The following is a 24,562-nucleotide window of genomic DNA, read 5'->3' as shown; positions in this document are numbered from 1 at the left end:
CAAGAACCAAAGGACGACCGCCCAATGTGTGGTCAACACGTACCGCTACATGGACACCCATGCTGCCCCTGACCAGATAAGGTACATGCGTACCGCTACTTTCCCTATTAAACCGACACCGTACCTTTCCCCTAGACCCATGTAGGCCACTGATCTACAGCCTTTGCTGGTACACCATCCTTTCGTCCTTGCTTTGCGCAGTGCCCGTACCTGTACCCCACAGCTATATAAACCCCCGCCGAGGTGCTCCATGGACAACATGCATTTTTGCGTAGCTTATGCTCTGTCGTGCCGCCATCCATCCCTGTGCAATGTACTTGCTGTAGTACAGCCGCCCCTTGCAGCCACCCCTCTCCACACCCCCTCATTTGCCACTTTTCACATAAGGCAATTTTCCTCCATCCCCCCTCTTGTTAGGAGGCAGTGTCCTTAACTCTTCTCTCCCCCCGTGTGAAGAGACTTACAGCAGCAACCCTTCTCCCCTTCACCAAAACGTTTTTGTGTCAAGGACATCTCCCAATCCCCCCCCATTTGTGTGGACTTTAGTAAGAGGTTTTAGCCTTAAGAGAGGGCTCATGCGCTGTGGTCTTTTGCTCATACGATGAGCAAACGATCTCAGAATTGAGATCTGACTGGAGCATTTCGACCGCGACAGCGAGCCTTACAAGACGACGTCCAAGATGGCCCCTTCTCAAAAACGTCAAAATATTACCTCGAGAGGAGCGCGCAACAACGAGATTAGAGAAGATGCTCCCTCCCTTTACAAGCTCCTCAAGGAAATCGTGGCCAGGTTACCTTGGTTATCTTTTAAAGAAGAGTTTTTTTTTAATATTAGTGTTAATAAATGTGTATCTTTTCCTTTTAAAATAATGACATAAAATTGTATAAAGCTACGAATTGAGTGATGTTGTATTCAATGAATTGTATTAAAATTGTTCTCTTTAAAGAGTGCAAGTTTTTCCTGGCTTCGACATGCTAACTCCGTTCCGTGCTTGTGTAGCCGGGCGGCGTCATTAGCAAAGCCCGGGAATGGCCCAAGGTATCCCTCATACCATTGGGAGAATAAGGCTCGCCGATTGAGGCGAGAGATTATGATGCTGTCTAGTTATGAGGGACCAAGCTAGTGCGGTGAATAAGCCCACCCTAGTGTGCAGACATCCCTCTGAGGGCGGGAGGATCGAGCGATGGAGTCTAAGAGGGCGATAGGCCACTTTGTCCTCGTTCGCCAGCGGGCCGACGATGAGGTGTATGGTCCCGTAGGGTTTTGCCCAGCATGTAGAGGCTGGAAGGCCGAATTCTAGATCATCAACAGTATAAAGGAAAAGAATAAGAGAGCCGGTTTGGCTTGTATGGAATTGATTCATGTATAAACTTTTTTTTTATAAATCTTGTCTTTGGCATTATTGTATTGTGGAAAAAGTGAAAAAAGACTGTTTTAACAAACCTTGTGAACAAATCTTGTGAAAAGGGTCTTAATTAAGGAACATGTTTATTTATGTCAAACAGTGTGGTAGGATTAATTAGAAAACAAATTGAAGCATGAGTAGGGTGGAATGGAATGCCCCGACGGCACCATCCTACGAACGGCGGGTGGACCCGATTAGTCGGGTAGCTTTCCAACAGATTAAGTGAAAGCCCTACGCTAGATAAATAGGTTCTTGGGCAACTCTATTCTAGAAGACTAGGCCAACGGGTGGACCCGATTAGTCGGGTAGCTTTCCAACAGATTAAGTGAAAGCCCTACGCTAGATAAATAGGTTCTTGGGCAACTCTATTCTAGAAGACTAGGCCAGCGGCGGCTGTGCCTTGCATGGATGAGGAAAAAAAGCGTTGCCTCTAGAAATCAAGTCTATTAGTTGCCCAATTTATGATCAATTACCCACTGGGTGATTTGATTTTTAGAAGATCACGCTCCCCCTGCGGGATAGGACTGGGTCTTACCTATGAATCGTATCCTTGAATCTCTACATGGTCAAGGTGTCGATAAATAGGAAATTTTCTCCAAGTTAAGACTTAGTGGACTATCTTAAGTGTTTCCCCTATTTTAGAAGGGGGAAACCTTATACGGAAAGAGTTGTCCTTCACTGCGAGATGAGGACATCTCACGTTTTTTAAGTGGGGTAGGATGTAAGATTCCTCCCTCCAGCTTTTGAGGTGTACAGGTATAAGAACCTCCCCTTCTGATCTTAGAATTATTCCCCTCTCTGAAATAAAAGAAAGATCCTATTTGACCCTGTTTTGGCCTGGAGAGAGAAAATGTCTAGAGGGAGGTAATCCAAAATTGAGATATTTTTGGATATAAAAATCCTCCTAGTGTCTAAAAAGGTTTCCCTTGAAACAGAAATTCAAAAAGAACTTTCCAATGTGCAATTGGAATTAATTGAAAATAGGTATAAAGGGCCTTAGCCTAAGGGTCTAGATTTTCAGAAATTTTTAGATTATGGTCCAATTAAGGTTCCTATGGGCCAATATGATCAATCCAAGTTTGGGGAGGAGATAAATCCAATTTATAAAAGAAAAATACCGAAAAATGAGTAAATGCCCACATAAGATGAAGAGTTGATTGAGTACAAGGTTTATTAGTAAAAAATTATGAATATTACTAAAAAAATGAGATATTTTGGGTATAATGATACATTTTTAACACCTTGGTAAGGAGAAGGGGGCACTTCAAGGAGGCGCCTATTTCACATATGTGGAGGAGTTTTAAACTAAAAAATAATAAGATATTTTTATCTCTCCTCTCTCCTACATCAAACCAAATCAAAAGAGAGCCAAACTAGGTCCAAATCTTGTCCAAATTCAGCCAAACTGAACCTGGAAAATTCTAGAACCTAGTTGGACTTGGTTAGAGGCCTCCCTCACCTATAAATAGATCCTTGGTCCTTTGTAAAAAAAAATCTGTGAACTATACCATGCCAGTATTATACTAAAATAATGATATTTTCTATTATCCTCTAAAAATCCTCTACAATTTGGAGAGATTGGAGCTTCTCTCTCTCTTCAACCTTCTTTGGAGCCTTCCTCAACATACTAAGCAATTGATTGGTTGGGGGCCTCTCCAATGACTAAAGAATCAAGCAAAACAAGAGGTAAAGTGTGATTTTATAGTCTCTTCCTTAATCTTCTACATGTTTCTCACTTCTCAATCCCTCTCAAGCTTGAGAAGTATTCAATTAAATGGTTCTTTAATGCAAATGAAGCTCTCTAATGAATTTTAGTGATTAATCACATAAATTTTACATGTATGCTTAAATTAGAATGCTTTTATGTTTATCTCTCTCTCTCCCTCCCAAAGAATGGTCATTCCTATGACCAATTCTCTATTCAATTAGTGCTTCTCATGGAGAAATTCTCAATTCACAAATCAAACTCTAGGCTTGTGAAGCTAGAGGTTTAAGAAAATGGTTTTTATACTTATATGCTTGAAAAATATGGTAATATTATGAGATACATCCATAAATTAGATTTAAGACTAAAAGATAGTTATACTATCATAATTACTTTACTGTGTCTTAATCTTTTCATAAAAAATTAAAAACTGCAAGTAATAGCAACGGAGCTATGGCAAAAGTTTTAAGAAAATTGATACATAATTCATTCTTATGTATAACGTGAAAAGAGGACTTCCTACCATATTCTAGGATTGAATATCCTAGGCTAAACGAATGGTTTTTCTCACATTCAATGGAAAACTAATTTTTAAGTTTATGTGTATTTAAAAAATTCAAAATGAGAAAATTTTGGTAATTATATTTAATTGATAAAAGAGAAATTCCTATGACATTTGGAATTCAATCATTTAGATGGGAAAAGAGAAATTCCTAGCATATTGAAATTAATGGATATTTTATTTAAATTCAAAGATAAATTTTAGATAAATTTATTTTATCTATGAGAAATATTTAAATGATAAAAGAAGAATTCCTATGACATTTGGAATTCAATCATTTAGATGGGAAAAGAGAAATTCCTAGCATATTGGGATTAATGGATATTTTATTTAAATTCAAAGATAAATTTTAGATAAATTTATTTTATGTATAAGGAATATTTATATGATAAAAGAGGAATTCCTATGACATTTGGAATTCAATCATTTAAATGGGAAAAGAGAAATTCCTAGCATATTGAATTAATGGACATTTTATTTTAGATGAATTTATTTTATGAGAAATATTTGATGATAAAAGAGGAATTCCCATGACATTGGAATGCAAATAATTAAATGCAAAAAGAGGAATTCCCATGGTATTTCAGATCCAAGAAATTAAATGGGAAGAAGAGGAATTTTTAGTATAATTCAATTTATGATTAAAAGTGGAAATATGGGTAGAATTAATTTTTGTAAATCCCATGAATTCTTTTATTCAAAAGAGGAATATTGAATATAATTCAATTGAGGAATTGAGAAGGAGTATGGAAATAATCATTGAGAAAAAGAACCTTTATCTAGGCCAAGCAATTGGCAGAAATTTATAAAAAGTCCCATTATCGGTATCAAAGTAATAAAAACTACTAAATGGGAATAGGATGTGTAATGGATGTGATAAGATGTAAATGGGATGAGATAAGATGTAAAGTCCCATTATCAGTATCAAAGTAGTAAAAACTACTAAATGGGAATAGGAAGTGGAATCGATGTGATAAGATATAAATGAGATGTGATAAGATGTAAATGGGATGTGATAGGATGTGAATGGAGGTGATAAGATGTAAATGGGATGCGATAGGATGTGAATGGATGTGATAAGATGTAAATAGGATGTAAATAAGATGTGATAAGATGTAAATAGGATGTGAATGGATGTAAATAGGATGTGATAAGATGTAAATAGGATGTGATAAGATGTGATGTAATGAAAATGGATGTGGATGTGAATGATTAGATGAGAATAAGATGAGAGGATATGTGAAAGGGTGAGATGGGAAGTACATGGATGTGGATGTTTATGTGAAAGAATGTGATGTAAATGGATGTGAATGTGTATGTGAAAGAATGGATGTGGATGACATGTATATGAAAGAAGAGATGTGCATGTGTATGTGAAAGAAGGGATGTACATGTGTATGTGAAAGAATGGATGTAGATGTGTATATAAAAGAATGTGATGTGATGTAAAGGAATGTGGATGTGTGAAAGAATGGATGTGGACGTGGATGTGTATGTGAAAGAATGTGATGTGATGTGACATGAATATATGTGGATGTGAAGTGATAGATATGAATGTATGGATAGATGTGGGTAGTCATACATGTGAACGATTGGATGGATGTGGATGAATGAGATGAGATGTGTATGAATGAGACATGATGTGGATGTGATGTAATCTGGATGGGATGAATGAGATATGTAGTCATACATGTGAACGATTGGATGGATGTGGATGAATGAGATGAGATGTGTATGAATGAGACATGATGTGGATGTGATGTAATCTGGATGGGATGAATGAGATATGATGTGGATAGATGTGATGTGATGTAATGTGGATAGAATGTATGTGATGGGATGGTGATGAGACTGAATGTGATAGATATGAATGAATGTGATGTGATGGATGTAAATGGATGTGATGTAAATGAATGTGATGGAGGTGAATAGATGTGATGTGATGTGAATCGGGGTGTGAATGAATGAGATGTGATGTCATGTGAATCGGGATGTGAATGAATGAGATGTGATGTGAAATGGATGTGAATGGATGAGATGTGATGTGATGTGAATCGGGATGTGAATGGATGAGATGTGATGTGATGTGAATCGGGATGTGAATGAATGAGATGTGATGTGAAATGGATGTGATGTAAATTGGGATAGATGTGAATGGATGATATGTGATGTGAATGAATGTGATGTGATGTGATGTGAAATGGGATAGATGTGAATGAATATGATGTGATGAGATGTGGATATGGGTAGATGCGAGTGGATGAGATCTGATGAGGATAAATGAGGAAAGATGTGATGAGATGGAAAATGATGTGATTGGATGAGAATGAAAATACATATGAAATGGAAAATGATGTGATTGGATGAGAATGGGAATACATATGAAATGGATGTGGATTAAGTAATGTGAATTGATGTGGAACAATGTGGAAAGATGGGAGTTCGTTATAGAAACTATATCTATGACCTGTTCTTAAATGACTGTTTTACGTCAAGAATGCTGGGGGAAGCATTTTGACCGTCTTGTGAATGAGGTCGTGGAGACCTAATTGATAAAGTTGCAATAGCTGATGGAGAGTCAACGGAGGACGTCTCGTGTAGAAAGGTCGGCCGAGGTCTTGACCAGCCTCGGTTTGATTTAAATGGTGAGCTTCCGGTACGGTGGATGAGGGACCAAGGAAGCAGCCTATGAGTGAAGCACTAGGTGACCTGCAAAGGATCCTAGAGGGTGCTGACCATACGGTGCTCAGGCTCTGGATTGCCGAAAATACCCACACGTGCGTCGGGGAAGATATTGGAACAAGGAGTAAGAGTTGTTTTCTGAATTCGGGCATGGATCTAGTTGATTAACCTTTGCTAGTCCTCAACGGATGAGTCCATGGCTCTTTTATATGGTTCTGTTGGTTGATCTTGCTGATCTTCAACAGAGAGTCTATTTGGATTTTTATAAGTGAATATATTTCGGGTACTATGAGCTAAAAACTATCGAAAAGGCCCTTGAGTGGACAGGTGGTGAGCGCTCTAGTTACCAATGATGATGCCATAGGTATACCGATGAAGGAATGATTGGAAATGAGAATTCAACTCGATATTTTGGAGGATTATGATCAGTGATATTATGGTTTCATTAAAAGATTATTTTAAAGGCAGTTGAATATGTGAAACAGGCAATTTCATATTGGGTGTGTAAGTGGTGTGACTATCTTAAAATTTGCATGAAGCGCCGGCTAGGGGGCCTGGGAACTCTTTTCCCTGGTACGTGAGACAAAACCTAACAAAATTCCTAATTGGATCCCATCACTATAGTGGTTGGGCAGTTGGCTAACCCATGGGACTGGATGGGATTAGGCTGGACTGAGGGATCCCTAAAATGAGACTCAATTCTATTATGGTACAATAGATGAAGTAAATCCTAGATAGGTATTGTTCTATGGAAAAGAATCAATGACTGTGTCTCTTACTAAGGAAAAAAGTGTTGGTCTCTATGATCCAACTGCAAGTCTTTTCCTTGATCTGACCATGGGACTTACGGGTTCGGTCGGATTAGTTCAGTTAGTTAAGGCTCTTGATTACGTTAGAGTAAACATATCCTAGAGGAATCGCCCATGCTTTCTGGGTGTGAGGGAAGGTACCTCTAGGGTGCTTTCCCACATACACACAACACCATGATTACATCTCTCAACACCCCCTCTTAATCGAGGTGTTCCACAACTCACCCATCACCCATCAATGTAGCATTGCAAAACCGCAATCACTACCTCTGAACACTCCCCCTCAATGATACATTGGAGTGTCCATCAAACAACATGTGTGCGTGTGTCTACCATCTTAGACACCAAGTCCATTTTGAGCCGACTCACTTACGCGGAACCACTGAGTCCGATTTGAACATAGAAGTTCGGGTGGGAACCAACCCATGCGCATGCATCTTACACGTGCATCGCTCATGCACACATCACAACAACCATTTTGAGCTTCTAGTAGGTGAGCTCGGTTAGGGCAACCCTCATACCAATGTGGGTGATTACAAAATATTCATGTTTTGAGCACGCAAGCTTGGGGACGATTTCCCCATCATCAATGATGGGTGAAAATAAAAATTACAAAGCCTTTTTGGCCAAAGCCCGGGCAACCGACCCTCATGTGTGTGTGAACATCATTTTGACTTTATAGCAATAGATAGTGGGTACATCCATAAAATTTACAAAGGCCCTTGTTTGATGTGAACAAGGCTTTAAAGAGTGCATCATACTCTGCACCGCATCTGTAAACATGACAACCTCTGTCACTGCGCACCATTCTGCTACACGCCGGTAGCTTTCTTCAAGTCCACACGCTGCTCTACTACAAATCGAGCCCCACAAGTAAGTGGGCAAGATAACATGCGCTTCCTCTTGGTCATCAGTCCGCCATAGTTGTTCCTTGGACCTCCTTTGAACTGGGTGCATACTCCCTTGTAGCACAGGGCTGTGGTGGGTGGCCCTTATCCACCCACCAACGTCTTTCTTCATCTCCATGAGTAAGGAAAATCCAGACTCTTAGTGTGAGATCCCTCTGCCCCCTCCACGCACCGGACTCCCGGTAGCTGACAGCGGTGGAAGCAGCGCCCTCATGCGCGGGGCAGGGTTTCTCACTCAGGGCCTCGCCCACGAATGTCCGGGCACGAGACTAGGCTGGTGGTCACTCCGAAAATCAAAACCGAGAAAATTTCCCATGCCCGGAAAGCGGGGACGATTCCACCATTTAATGAATTTTTATAACGAGATCAATTCTAAACTATCCTTCACCTAAATAAACCAGATAGAAGGAAACTATCACTGATATAATTTGATCATCTGAGTAATTTCAACGTTTTTTTCCTAATCAAGATCAGGCTCAGCCGTTGATCCACTCAATTGAGAAATTTATCAGGGAATTAACTAGCTACTCGAATCCTAGCGTAATCCTAAGATTTTTCAGTTTGATTATTAAAACTCCACTGATTCCAACCTAGCCCCATCCGGCCCATGGGTTAGCCACCACCCTACCACTGGAATCGGTGGAACCAAACAAGTACTCACCCACCCATAATTGAAATGCCTTTCTTAACTTTAGCTTTAGAAAACAGATACGCGCACACTCCTCTTTAAAACTTTAATATAAAAATAATCCATTGACAAAACAGATATGATCACAGATTTCATAATTCAAAATTTCCATTCAATCCCTTGTTTCACAAAAACAGTACCACTCTGGACTCTCCGTTGGGACTAGCTGGTCAGCAACGAGATCCAGTAAACAGATTACAATAATCACTTCATCAACATACATATATATATCTTCCTCGACATACGTATGGGTGTCCTAAGTACCGCGAGCCCGTGCATCGCCTGGTCAGAAGCCTCCAGGATCCTCCTTAGGTGTCCTGGTACTTCACTCAAGGACCGCTTCGTCGGCCCTCACCCATCGTACCGGAAGCACACCATTTTTCACCATACCCAGGCTGGTCAAGACCTGGGCAGGTTTTTGCCGCGTGAGCTCTCCCTCAAACACTCCCCGCCAGTTGTTGCAACCAAACTTTCCTTAGATAAACATATATGCTAAATGCTCCCTCCCCAGCATTCTAGCGTAAGACAGGCCTTTAAGAAAATAGGATTTCTATGCAAGTTTTCAGTTTTGATTTTGTTTGAAAACCATGAATAATCTTAAATCCGTATCTCAATACTTCTAGATCGAGGTCTGACTTCTAAACAGAATTCCTCGAATTCTGTTAACTTGATCCTCAGATCAAAATCAAAAATCTTAACGTAGTTTCAGATTCAGTGGGGGATTTGAGTACATTTTTCTTGAACTCGGCACATCGTCATTGATTGAAACTGACGAAGGAATTAGGTCTTGTTCAATAGTCTGAATCAGAGTTTGGGTCTGGAAAGGTTCTTCCTAAACTATCTTTCTCGAAAGGTACTATTTCAATTTCTCTTTTTCTAAAATTTCGTTTGATGAATATTTGCTTACAGATTTCTCAAACATGAATTTCTTATGAGGAATAAAATAATCATTTATCTCGATCTCCGACTTCGATAGTTTAATTGAATTTTCTCATTACCATCTTAGTGAATATAAAACGGTAGCATTTCTTCTCACAGATTATCAACTTATTCATTTTTTCAATTTTTGCGAAAAGTAAACAGAGGATTAAGGAGAACCCTTATTTAATTATAAAGATTCTATATGCATCTAATTATGCATAAAATCCAATTCTGCTGAATGTCACACTTTTATCATCATAAAAATCATTTATGTTGAAAATCACTCTTTTATCATGAAAGAATTTCTTTTATGCATGTGTTTATGCATATAAATCATTTATGATGAAAATCACTCTTTTAATATAAAAGAATTTCTTTTATGCATATGTTTATGCATAAAATTCATTTAATGAAAATCACACTTTTAATATAAAAAAATATCTTTTATGCATATGTTTATGCATACAAATCATTTATGATAAAAATCACTTTTTTAATATAAAAGAAGTTCTTTTATGCATCCATTTATGCATAAAAATCATTTATGATAAAAATCACTTTTTTAATATAAAAGAATTTCTTTTATGCATCCATTTATGCATAAAAATCATTTATGATGAAAATCACACTTTTAATATAAAAAAATATCTTTTATGCATACAATTCATTTATGATAAAAATCACACTTTTAATATTAAAAAAATATCTTTTATGCATATGTTTATGCATAAAAATCATTTATGATAAAAGTAAAACTTTTATAATAAAAAATATTCTTTTATGCATACTTTTATGCATAGAAATCAATAATGATAAAAGTAACACTTTTATAATAAAAAAATATTCTTTTATGCATACTTTTATGCATAGAAATCAATAATGATAAAAGTAACACTTTTATAATAAGAAAATATTCTTTTATGCATACTTTTATGCATAGAAATCAATAATGATAAAAGTAACACTTTTATAATATAAAAAATATTCTTTTATGCATACTTTTATGCATAGAATCAATAATGATAAAAGTAACACTTTTATAATAAAAAATTTCTTTTATGCATAGAAATCAATAATGATAAAAGTAACACTTTTATAATTTTAAAAAAATCTTTTATGCATACTTTTATGCATAGAAATCAATAATGATAAAAGTAACACTTTTATAATTAAAAAATATTCTTTTATGCATACTTTTATGCATAGAAATCAATAATGATAAAAGTAACACTTTTATAATAAAAAAAAACTTTTATGCATAGAAATCAATAATTATAAAAGTAACACTTTTATAATAAAAAATAATCTTTTATGCATAGAATTCAATAATGATAAAAGTAACACTTTTATAATAAAAAAATAATCCTTTATGCATACTTTTATGCATAAAAATCAATAATGATAAAAATAACACTTTTAAAATAAAAATAAATTTCTTTTATGCAAATAATCAAAATGCATCTCTATGCATGAAAATGACACTTTTAGAATATAGAAACCATAAGGATTACTCTTTTAGAATAATAAAAGATAATACTTATTTTCAAATTTTTAAAAAATTCCACCATAACCTCCTTTGTATGGCTGACCATTTTTTATTTTTTTTCTCTCTAAAATTAATTCGAAGTTTACCAAGAGGATTTAAATCTTTCTAATGTAAACATTTTCTACTTATTTAAGAGAAACATTATGAAAAACTTGATTTTATCCAATAGTCAATCATCTAGGATAAAGAATGGTTGGATTTACTAAAGAAGAGAGGGGAATGCCTTCTTTGAATGAGGCATAACATCATTTTCATTATAGAGAAGACAAAAATCATAAAAACCATAAAAAATCATAAAATGAATAGAAAAGAGCAGAATCTCCAACTTACGAAGGAATTTGAGAGCTTTCCTTTGACTTGATGGTTTGAGGGTTCTACTCTTATTTGGAAACAAGAGTGGCCACCAATCTTTTAGAAGAGGGAAGGTCAAAAACTAATGAATTATGAGTAAAATTCATAATTTTTGGCACTTGGGAGAGGCAGGGTAACAGTGCAAAACACTATTGAGTTTCAACAAAGGGAAAGGCTTCTATTTATAGAAAAAAGTGAGCTTCTAACCAAGCTAACTGATTCTAGAATTTTCCAGATCAGTTTGGTCAATTTTTAACCATTTTTGGGTCAGTTTAGTCCACTTTTTGGATCTAGTTGAAATAGGAGAGAGAAGAGATAAAAATATCTCATTATTTGGGAGTTTAAAACTCATTCAAGCATGTGAAATAGACGCCTCCTTCATGAGGAAAATTCCCCCATACTGAGGTGTCAAAAATGCATCATTACTTCTAAATATCTCTCTTTTTTAACTATTAACCTTGTCCTTAGTCAACTCTTCATCTTATGTGAGTATTTACTCATTTTGGGGGGATTTTCCTGATTCTTTGGCCCTATTGCTACCCTACTTATGCAGAAAAGCAAAACTCCATAGGAGTTGAACAGAGTTCAAGGGTACAGCCTCAATGATGGCATTATGTATGTGAGATCCCTGTTCCCACCGCGCAACAGATTCGGGGTACTAGCAGCGGAAGTAGCACTTCTTGCGCGAGGCAGGGTCCCACACTCGGGGCCTCGTCCACGGATATCCGGACAAAAGACTAATCCGTCGGTTTTTCCAAAACCAGACCCGGAAAAACTTCCCTTATCCGGAAAGCACGGGCGATTCCACCCGGATAATTTTTACTCTAACGTAGTCAAAACCCTTACTGATCAAACAGATCTGACTGCATCTATAAAGATACTTGGTCAGATCAAGGAAGAAACTTGCACTTGGATCATTGGGATCAACGCTTTTTTCCCCACCAAGGAGGCACAGCCGTTGATTCCTATCCATAGAACAATTACTATCCGGGATTTACTTTATCTATCGTAATAACAAAAATTGAGTCTCGATTTACGGATCCATCAGTCCAGCCTAACCCCATCCGATCCCATGGGTTAGCCAACCGCCCAACCACTGTAGTGATGGGATCCAATTTGGAATTTGGTTAGGTTTTGTCCCGGGTACCAAGGAAAAGAGTTCCAAGGCCCCCTAGCCGGAATTTCATGCAAACATAAAACTAGTCACACCACTTACACACCCAATATGAAAATTGCCTTTTTCTTAGCATAAGCTAACTTTAAAACAATCCTTTAATGAAACCATAGTACCACTGATCACAATCTCCCAATTTATCCAGTTGATTCATAATTTCCCATCATTCCTTCATCAGAGTATCTATGGCATCATTGGCAACTAGAACGCTCACCACCTGTCCACACAGGGGCCGTTTCAATAGTTCCTAGCCCATAATACTCAACAATATAATCACTTATCAAGATGGACTCTCGTTGAAGATCAGCAAGATCAACCAATAGATCCATAAAAAAGAGCCATGGACTCATCCGTTGAGGACCAGCAAGGTCAGTCAACCAGATCCATGCCCGGTTCCAGAAAACAACTCTTACTCCTTGTTCCAATATCTTCCTCGACGCACGCGTGGGTATCCTGGGCGACCCAGAGCCCGAGCACCGTATGGTCAGCACCCTCTAGGATCCTTCGCAGGTGACCTAGTGCTTCACTCATAGGCCGCTTCCTTGGTCCCTCATCCACCGTACCAGAAACTCACCATTTTAATCGAACCGAGGCTGGTCAAGACCTCGGCCGACCTTGCTACGCGAGACGTCCTCCATTGACTCTCCGTCAGCAGTTGCAACTTTATCAGTTAGGTCTCCACGACCTTAATCACAAGACGGTCAAAATGCTTTCCCAGCATTCTTGACATAAAACAGCCATTTACAAACAGCATTTACAAACAGTTTACAAATACAATTTCTATATTAACTCTCATTTTTCCACATTATCCCTCATGCAATCCACATTACTTATTCCACATTTCATTTATATGTGTACTCATCCAATCATATCATTTTTCATCTCTTCACTTCAGATTCCTTCACATCCACATCCACATTCACATCCATACATCCACATTCATACATCCATATCCACATCCACATTCACATCCATACATCCACATCTACATGCTTATCTCCATTTTCACATCCTCATTTATACATCCACATCCCATATCCACATTCATACATACACATCCATATCCGCATTCATACATACACATCCATATCCACATCCACATGCATACATTCATTATCACGTCCTCATTCATACATCCACATCCACATACATACATACATACATCCACATCCACATCCACATTCTCATTCACATCTATACATCCATATCTACATGCACATTCACATCCATACATCCACATCTATATCCTCATTCACATCCATACATCCACATTCATGCATCCACATCTACATGCCTACATCCATACATACACATCCACATTTACATCCATGCATCCACATCCACATCCACATTCATACATCCACATCCACATCCATACATCCACATCTACATGCTTATCTCCATTTTCACATCCTCATTTATACATCCACATCCCATATCCACATTCATACATACACATCCATATCCACATCCACATGCATACATACATCCACATCCACATTCCCATTCACATATATACATCCATATCTACATGCACATTCACATCCATACATCCACATCTATATCCTCATTCACATCCATACATCCACATTCATGCATCCACATCTACATGCTTATCTCCATTTTCACATCCTCATTCATACATCCACATCCCATATCCACATTCATACATACACATCCATATCCACATCCATATCCGCATTCATACATACACATCCATATCCACATCCACATGCATACATTCATTATCACGTCCTCATTCATACATCCACATCCACATCCATATCCGCATTCATACATACACATCCATATCCACATCCACATGCATACATTCATTATCACGTCCTCATTCATACATCCACATCCACATACATACATACATACATCCACATCCACATCCACATTCTCATTCACATCTATACATCCATATCTACATGCACATTCACATCCATACATCCACATCTATATCCTCATTCACATCCATACATCCACATTCATGCATCCACATCTACATGCCTACATCCATACATACACATCCACATTTACATCCATGCATCCACATCCACATCCTCATTCACATCCATACATCCACATTCATACATCCACATCCACATCCACATTCACATCCATACATCCACATTCATACATCCACATCCACATCCATACATCCACATTCATACATCCACATCCACATCCACATTCACATCCATACATCCACATTCATACATCCATATCCACATCCACATTCACATCCATACATCCACATTCATACATCCACATCCACATCCACATGCATCTTATCATATCTTATCACTTCCCATATCTTTTATGCATACCTCTATGCATGAAATTCAATTATGCTAAAAGTAACACTTTTATAATAAAATATTCAACTTTTATGCATACCTCTATGCATGAAATCCAATATGATAAAAGTAACACTTTTGATATAAAAAAAATTATCCTTTATGCATACTTCTATGCATGAAAAATTAAAAATGATAAAAGTAACACTTTTGATATAAAAATTTTCCTTTATGCATACTTCTATGCATGAAAATTAAAAATGATAAAAGTAACACTTTTAATATAAAAAAATTATCCTTTATGCATACTTCTATGCATGAAAATTAAAAATGATAAAAGTAACACTTTTGATATAAAAAATTTTCCTTTATGCATACTTCTATGTATGAAAATTAAAAATGATAAAAGTAACACTTTTAATATAAAAAAATTATCCTTTATGCATACTTCTATGCATGAAAATTAAAAATGATAAAAGTAACACTTTTGATATAAAAATTATCCTTTATGCATGATATTAAAATTCAATTTCTCCATGATTATAATGAAATTCTTTCAATTAATCTAGGATGATAATTCCTAGAATATGGTAGGAAGTCCTCTTTTTATGCTTTGAATGAAATTATTTTATGCATAATTTTTATAAAAATTTTGCCATAGCTCCGCTGCTATGACTGATAAATCTCAATTTTTTCTAAGGGATAAAGCTTATCATTAAGGAAATAATTAAAATGATCTCTAATTGGATCATTAATCTATAATGGATTGAATCATCAATATGCATAAACTAAAAGCATAGGAAAAAGCCATTAATTTGGCCTCAAGCATAGCTTAATCTTAGATTAAGGAAAAGCTTTATGAAAAGCTTCATGTGGATTGAGAATGGGTCATGAGTATGACCATTTCTTGAGTGAGAGAGAGAAATTACATAAAAACCATTAGAATTTAAACATAAATAAAAATTAACTTCAATAGTATTTATTAAATTATGTAACTCTTCACTACTATTCACCAATTAACTTTAATAGCATTTAAAAAAATCATACCAATTAAGCTTCTCAAGCTTGAGAGGGGTTGAGAAGAGAGAAACATTGAGAAATTATAGAAAAGATCAATATTCACTAATTACCTTACAAATTGCTTGATTCTTTGTTCACGGTAGAGGCCCCCAACCAATCAATTGGTTAAGTATGTTGATGGAGCCACTAATGGGGATTGAAGAAAGAGGGAAGATCCAAAAACTAGTGAATTATTAAATGAATTCACAGTTCTTGGCTTAGGTGGAGTAGAGTAACGATGCATAAACACTATATATTTTTCAACAAGGGGGAGGCTTCTATTTATAGGAAAAATTGAGCTCCTAACCAAACAAACTGATTCTAGAATTTTCTAAATCAGTTTGGTCAATAATTGACCATTTTTAGGTCAGTTAAGCTAACTTTTTGGAACTAGACTTGAATGAGGAGAGAGGAGATATGAAATATCTCAATTTTTATGAGTTTAAAACTCATTCAAGCATGTGAAATATGCACCTCCTTTAAAGAACTCCCCTTCCTTACATATGTGTCATAATGGAATCATTTTAATATTGCTCATAGTTTTTTTACTAATAAACCTTGTACATTTTCAACTCTTCATCTTATGTGAAATATGCACCTCCTTTAAAGAACTCCCCTTCCTTACATATGTGTCATAATAAAATCATTATACCCAAAATATCTCATATTTTTAATATTGCACATAGTTTTTTACTAATAAACCTTGTACATTTTCAACTCTTCATCTTATGTGAGCATTTACTCATTTTTGGATACCCAAAATATCTCATATTTTTAATATTGCTCATAGTTTTTTACTAATAAACCTTGTACATTTTCAACTCTTCACCTCATGTGAGCATTTACTCATTTTTGGGTATTTTCTTTTTACAAGATGGATTTATCTCCTCCCTACACATGGATTGATGCTATTGGTTCATAGGAACCTTAATTGCACCATAGTCTAAAGATTTTTGAAAATCTAGACCCTTAGGCTAAGGTTCTTTATACCTATTTTCAATTAATTCCAATTGCACATTGGAAAATTCTTTTTGAATTTCTGTTTCAGGGGAACTCATCTGAATTAGAAGAGATATTTTTCTATCCAAAAATATTCAAAATCTGAATATTCTCTCTCTAGAATATTTTTCTCTCTCTAGGCTAAAACAGATAGAAACAAGGTCTTTATATTTCTGAAGAGGGATTGATTACACGGAAAGATACTAGACATCAAAAAGGGGGTGGGGGAGGAATCTTACATTCTACCCCACTTAAAAAATGCGAGATGTCCTCATCTCGCAAACTGGGATAATTTCGCAAGATGCACGAATATGAGACTTAGAGAAAAATTTTAATCAAGATTAACCACCAAGAAACGTCTTAAAGAGAGCAAGATTCAAAATAAGAACAAGATTTAAACTTTATTCATTCTCGGAACTTATACAGTAAAGATAGAAGAACTCTTTACACTTCCATAAGTCCGTCCATCATATGATCACAAAAGCAGTCTTCACAAGCTGCACAAGTATAAGGTAACTCATCTATGGGAATAATTCTGTTGGTTATTGCTGCACCTATCTCAGTGGTATGAGGTGATCTAACAAAAGGACCTCTGAGAGGTAAGCCAAAAACGGGATAAAGGCATATCTTCTCATGAGGAAGAAAACATGCCAGTAAGAAGACCCGCTCAGAAAACCCCAAGATGCCTTGATCTCATGACACAGTAATATCAGGGACCCAAACCCAAAGCTTCAATAACCATGGCCAAGCGGACATTGTTACGAAAGTGCTGCTGACCCCAGGGTGTTACCCTAGTTATGTTTTGATAGGTCCGCCATTTGGTTTGCGCTACAGAAGTTCCCAAGTGAGGGAAAAGTGAGCGCTCATACTGCTCTATAAAATCCTTCTTCACAGATTCACTTGCGTCTTGAAGGTGAGGAATCATTATGGATAAAACTAGTTCTTGTTGCCAAGCCATGAAGGAGATTAAGAAAGAAAGGAGATCGATGGAAGTAAGATTACTGTGAGCGACAAGTAAAAGTTACGACTTATATAAAGGAAGGAGCTAGCGTAACTTAGAAGCCAGCGGTAACTTGCCACTGAAGTTTTACCGTCTTTCCATGATTTGGGTTTGACACAATTTTTTTATAGAAGGCATTAAGAATTTTGAGATGAAGAGATAAAAGAAGCTTGTAGGCTAAGTCACCTACTTTCATTGAATTCAGATATAAGGCTCACAATATCTGGGGGATAACTTTATATACTCCCCAAGAGATAAAGAACTTCTTTTGGGCCGTACTCGAATGAAGACCAAAACCTTGATATCCAAAACATCGATTCTCACTTCTGAACTCATTGTTCTGAATCCTTAAAACAGGTGGGACTCTTGAGAAGTATTCTAGGAAAAGGGTCTTCCTTTGTTAAACAGAACTTTCTTTTATTTTAGAGAGGGAATAATTATAAGATCAGAAAGGGAGATTCTTACTCCTGTATACCTCGAAGGCTGGGGAGGAATCTTACATTCTATCCCACTTAAAAAGTGCGAGATGTCCTGATCTCGCAAGGTAGAGGACAACTCTTTTTCTTAACATCCAATTTTATTTTGGGGTTCCTTATATTCTGGTCAACCCAACAGAACACTGGGATAAATATCCCTTATATAGAACTCATCATTAATATTCAGATCATATCATTCATATCTTTAACATGATAATGGTCCATTAGACCGAAAAATTTCCTTCTGAACATTCCTCCACGGGAATTTCAGTCAAGCAAGTTCTCAATTTGTCATCCCTTAACTCGATCTACTGATCAAGTGTTAACAGTAACAATTTGATAGCACAAGCCACCAATCTCATAGTGATTTGCTGAATTCATTATCATCATTCCAGTTATGAATATCATCACTGGGACTCGTCCCATTCATCCTCATTGTGGTTTTGTTCAGATTTTTATATTTCAACTAATTTCAGAAATCATCATTTTTCAATCAGAATTTTCAATCAGAATCCAATTCAATTCATCAATTCTCAAACAGAATTAAAAATCATATCAACCACATTCGAATTCATCATCTGGATAGCATTAACGCTTATAATTTCAAGTCTTAGATTTACTCGTATATACTGTCAGTAAAGAGCTGCAGTATACTCTCGGTATATACGGGTAGTCGTGGCTCTTGGAATTATAAGGTAAATACCATCATGTCTAGGCCTCAAGCAAGTCAGGGATTCTATATAATTGCGGTACTTCTATCTGAAGACCCAATTACCAAATTACGAATTTCAGTTTGAATATCAAATTGTATGAATTATATCACACAATTACAACCTTTTTGTGTTTCTACATAAATTTTTGACATATTTGTCTTCTCAGTTGATCTTTATTAACCAATTGGCTCTGATACCAACTGTGAGATCCCTGTTCCCACCGCGCAATGGATTCGGGGTACTAGCAGCGGAAGTAGCACTTCTTGCGCGAGGCAGGGTCCCACACTCGGGGCCTCGTCCACGGATATCCGGACAAAAGACTAATCCGTCGGTTTTTCCAAAACCAGACCCGGAAAAACTTCCCTTATCCGGAAAGCACGGGCGATTCCACCCGGATAATTTTTACTCTAACGTAGTCAAAACCCTTACTGATCAAACAGATCCGACTGCATCTATAAAGATACTTGGTCAGATCAAGGAAGAAACTTGCACTTGGATCATTGGGATCAACGCTTTTTTCCCCACCAAGGAGGCACAGCCGTTGATTCCTATCCATAGAACAATTACTATCCGAGATTTACTTTATCTATCGTAATAACAAAAATTGAGTCTCGATTTACGGATCCATCAGTCCAGCCTAACCCCATCCGATCCCATGGGTTAGCCAACCGCCCAACCACTGTAGTGATGGGATCCAATTTGGAATTTGGTTAGGTTTTGTCCCGGGTACCAAGGAAAAGAGTTCCAAGGCCCCCTAGCCGGAATTTCATGCAAACATAAAACTAGTCACACCACTTACACACCCAATATGAAAATTGCCTTTTTCTTAGCATCAGCTAACTTTAAAACAATCCTTTAATGAAACCATAGTACCACTGATCACAATCTCCCAATTTATCCAGTTGATTCATAATTTCCCATCATTCCTTCATCAGAGTATCTATGGCATCATTGGCAACTAGAACGCTCACCACCTGTCCACACAGGGGCCGTTTCAATAGTTCCTAGCCCATAATACTCAACAATATAATCACTTATCAAGATGGACTCTCGTTGAAGATCAGCAAGATCAACCAACAGATCCATAAAAAAGAGCCATGGACTCATCCGTTGAGGACCAGCAAGGTCAGTCAACCAGATCCATGCCCGGTTCCAGAAAACAACTCTTACTCCTTGTTCCAATATCTTCCTCGACGCACGCGTGGGTATCCTGGGCGACCCAGAGCCCGAGCACCGTATGGTCAGCACCCTCTAGGATCCTTCGCAGGTGACCTAGCGCTTCACTCATAGGCCGCTTCCTTGGTCCCTCATCCACCGTACCGGAAGCTCACCATTTTAATCGAACCGAGGCTGGTCAAGACCTCGGCCGACCTTGCTACGCGAGACGTCCTCCATTGACTCTCCGTCAGCAGTTGCAACTTTATCAGTTAGGTCTCCACGACCTTAATCACAAGACGGTCAAAATGCTTTCCCAGCATTCTTGACATAAAACAGCCATTTACAAACAGCATTTACAAACAGTTTACAAATACAATTTCTATATTAACTCTCATTTTTCCACATTATCCCTCATGCAATCCACATTACTTATTCCACATTTCATTTATATGTGTACTCATCCAATCATATCATTTTCCATCTCTTCACTTCAGATTCCTTCACATCACATATCATATATTCACATCCATATCCACATCCATACATCCACATCCACATCCACATCCACATCCATACATCCACATCTACATACTTATCTCCATTTTCACATCCTCATTTATACATCCACATCCCATATCCACATTCATACATACACATCCATATCCACATCCATATCCGCATTCATACATACACATCCATATCCACATCCACATGCATACATTCATTATCACGTCCTCATTCATACATCCACATCCACATACGTACATACATACATCCACATCCACATCCACATTCTCATTCACATCTATACATCCATATCTACATGCACATTCACATCCATACATCCACATCTATATCCTCATTCACATCCATACATCCACATTCATGCATCCACATCTACATGCCTACATCCATACATACACATCCACATTTACATCCATGCATCCACATCCACATCCTCATTCACATCCATACATCCACATTCATACATCCACATCCACATCCACATTCACATCCATACATCCACATCTACATGCTTATCTCCATTTTCACATCCTCATTTATACATCCACATCCCATATCCACATTCATACATACACATCCATATCCACATCCACATGCATACATACATCCACATCCACATTCCCATTCACATATATACATCCATATCTACATGCACATTCACATCCATACATCCACATCTATATCCTCATTCACATCCATACATCCACATCTACATGCTTATCTCCATTTTCACATCCTCATTCATACATCCACATCCCATATCCACATTCATACATACACATCCATATCCACATCCATATCCGCATTCATACATACACATCCATATCCACATCCACATGCATACATTCATTATCACGTCCTCATTCATACATCCACATCCACATACATACATACATACATCCACATCCACATCCACATCCACATTCTCATTCACATCTATACATCCATATCTACATGCACATTCACATCCATACATCCACATCTATATCCTCATTCACATCCATACATCCACATTCATGCATCCACATCTACATGCCTACATCCATACATACACATCCACATTTACATCCATGCATCCACATCCACATCCTCATTCACATCCATACATCCACATTCATACATCCACATCCACATCCACATTCACATCCATACATCCACATTCATACATCCACATCCACATCCATACATCCACATTCATACATCCACATCCACATCCACATTCACATCCATACATCCACATTCATACATCCATATCCACATCCACATTCACATCCATACATCCACATTCATACATCCACATCCACATCCACATGCATCTTATCATATCTTATCACTTCCCATATCTTTTATGCATACCTCTATGCATGAAATTCAATTATGCTAAAAGTAACACTTTTATAATAAAATATTCAACTTTTATGCATACCTCTATGCATGAAATCCAATATGATAAAAGTAACACTTTTGATATAAAAAAAATTATCCTTTATGCATACTTCTATGCATGAAAAATTAAAAATGATAAAAGTAACACTTTTGATATAAAAATTTTCCTTTATGCATACTTCTATGCATGAAAATTAAAAATGATAAAAGTAACACTTTTAATATAAAAAAATTATCCTTTATGCATACTTCTATGCATGAAAATTAAAAATGATAAAAGTAACACTTTTGATATAAAAAATTTTCCTTTATGCATACTTCTATGTATGAAAATTAAAAATGATAAAAGTAACACTTTTAATATAAAAAAATTATCCTTTATGCATACTTCTATGCATGAAAATTAAAAATGATAAAAGTAACACTTTTGATATAAAAATTATCCTTTATGCATGATATTAAAATTCAATTTCTCCATGATTATAATGAAATTCTTTCAATTAATCTAGGATGATAATTCCTAGAATATGGTAGGAAGTCCTCTTTTTATGCTTTGAATGAAATTATTTTATGCATAATTTTTATAAAAATTTTGCCATAGCTCCGCTGCTATGACTGATAAATCTCAATTTTTTCTAAGGGATAAAGCTTATCATTAAGGAAATAATTAAAATGATCTCTAATTGGATCATTAATCTATAATGGATTGAATCATCAATATGCATAAACTAAAAGCATAGGAAAAAGCCATTAATTTGGCCTCAAGCATAGCTTAATCTTAGATTAAGGAAAAGCTTTATGAAAAGCTTCATGTGGATTGAGAATGGGTCATGAGTATGACCATTTCTTGAGTGAGAGAGAGAAATTACATAAAAACCATTAGAATTTAAACATAAATAAAAATTAACTTCAATAGCATTTATTAAATTATGTAACTCTTCACTACTATTCACCAATTAACTTTAATAGCATTTAAAAAAATCATACCAATTAAGCTTCTCAAGCTTGAGAGGGGTTGAGAAGAGAGAAACATTGAGAAATTATAGAAAAGATCAATATTCACTAATTACCTTACAAATTGCTTGATTCTTTGTTCACGGTAGAGGCCCCCAACCAATCAATTGGTTAAGTATGTTGATGGAGCCACTAATGGGGATTGAAGAAAGAGGGAAGATCCAAAAACTAGTGAATTATTAAATGAATTCACAGTTCTTGGCTTTGGTGGAGTAGAGTAACGATGCATAAACACTATATATTTTTCAACAAGGGGGAGGCTTCTATTTATAGGAAAAATTGAGCTCCTAACCAAACAAACTGATTCTAGAATTTTCTAAATCAGTTTGGTCAATAATTGACCATTTTTAGGTCAGTTAAGCTAACTTTTTGGAACTAGACTTGAATGAGGAGAGAGGAGAGATGAAATATCTCAATTTTTATGAGTTTAAAACTCATTCAAGCATGTGAAATATGCACCTCCTTTAAAGAACTCCCCTTCCTTACATATGTGTCATAATGGAATCATTTTAATATTGCTCATAGTTTTTTTACTAATAAACCTTGTACATTTTCAACTCTTCATCTTATGTGAAATATGCACCTCCTTTAAAGAACTCCCCTTCCTTACATATGTGTCATAATAAAATCATTATACCCAAAATATCTCATATTTTTAATATTGCACATAGTTTTTTACTAATAAACCTTGTACATTTTCAACTCTTCATCTTATGTGAGCATTTACTCATTTTTGGATACCCAAAATATCTCATATTTTTAATATTGCTCATAGTTTTTTACTAATAAACCTTGTACATTTTCAACTCTTCACCTCATGTGAGCATTTACTCATTTTTGGGTATTTTCTTTTTACAAGATGGATTTATCTCCTCCCTACACATGGATTGATGCTATTGGTTCATAGGAACCTTAATTGCACCATAGTCTAAAGATTTCTGAAAATCTAGACCCTTAGGCTAAGGTTCTTTATACCTATTTTCAATTAATTCCAATTGCACATTGGAAAATTCTTTTTGAATTTCTGTTTCAGGGGAACTCATCTGAATTAGAAGAGATATTTTTCTATCCAAAAATATTCAAAATCTGAATATTCTCTCTCTAGAATATTTTTCTCTCTCTAGGCTAAAACAGATAGAAACAAGGTCTTTATATTTCTGAAGAGGGATTGATT

This window comes from Cibotium barometz, chromosome 17 (assembly GCF_041138505.1).
Source record: "Cibotium barometz isolate CiBa-2024 chromosome 17, ASM4113850v1, whole genome shotgun sequence".
Lineage (NCBI taxonomy): Eukaryota > Viridiplantae > Streptophyta > Polypodiopsida > Cyatheales > Cibotiaceae > Cibotium > Cibotium barometz.
The sequence above is the reverse complement of the archived record's forward strand: the minus strand, read 5'-3'. Positions refer to the sequence as shown.